This window comes from Otolemur garnettii, unplaced genomic scaffold (assembly GCF_000181295.1).
Source record: "Otolemur garnettii isolate 467f Iridium unplaced genomic scaffold, OtoGar3 scaffold00024, whole genome shotgun sequence".
NCBI classification, from domain to species: Eukaryota; Metazoa; Chordata; class Mammalia; order Primates; family Galagidae; genus Otolemur; species Otolemur garnettii.
The window spans coordinates 5790644-5791702 of record NW_003852419.1 but is presented as its reverse complement, the minus strand read 5'-3'; positions in this window follow the sequence as shown (position 1 = coordinate 5791702).

Here is a 1059-nt window from a genome sequence, read left to right as displayed (position 1 = left end):
AAGTCAAAGAAAGGCCAAGTCACTAGGACTCCTAGGAAATGGAGTCCTTCACTGTCACTTGGGACCTTTGCTGACCACAAAATCTGAGCAGGAATCATCATGGAACTATCTCCAGGGGAGATTGTGATGTCCCTACAGGCTTACCAAGCATCCCAAGCCCTGTAGATAGAATTGCTTATTAATCCCTTGCTGCCTTTGAAATTTGTGAGAAGCCAGTTGAGGACAAGTGTGAGTCTCCTTCATATAGGAGAATTAAGAGACAGACATAGATTGGTTCCAAGCAGGTCTGAGAGAGTGTGTCATTAAAAGAGTCATAAATATCTAATGAGAAAAGCCCCAAGAAAACAATAATGGCCCCCCAAATTCCCATTAGATGACCCTGGGGCCTCTGTCAGCAAGATTCTAGGAAGGAAGGAATGTGGCCAATGACCACCCATGGAAGTCCTGGACTGGCCATTCTTGCCCTGGAGTTGCCCTCAGTGAAGTGTCCCAGAAGTATGACTTCTTCTGGAAGGGAGTAGAGTACTTATAGCACTGCCCTTTAGAAATATAACATAACTCCTAGAAAAGAGAAACTGGGCTCAGCGCTTATAGCACAATGGTTACGGTGCCAGCCACATACACTGAGGCTGGCAGGTTCAAACCCTAACCCGGCCAAACTGCAAAAAAAATAGCTGGGTGTTGTGGCAGGCACCTATAGTCCCACCTACTCAGGAGGCAAGAGGATAGCTTAAGCTCAAGAGCTGAAGGTTGCTTTGAGCTGTGACATGATGGCACTCTATTGAGAGTGAAATAATGAGACTCTGTCTCAAAAAAAAAAAAAAAAAGAAAAGAAAAGAGAAACTGTTCTTCCCTCTATCTCATTTATGTTCTGGCTGTCAGTTCTCACACCAAGAGAAAAATTGTTGGGAGAGTGGGGGAGAGAAAAGGATTCTTGTAACAAGTATGACAGTCGTCCAAAGGCCTCATAAACAAGGTGGAACCAACTCAGTAATTACCACCTAGATCGGTGCTCAAAAACTCAGTTCAGGTTCATTATTTCCAGCTAAGTTAATCAAC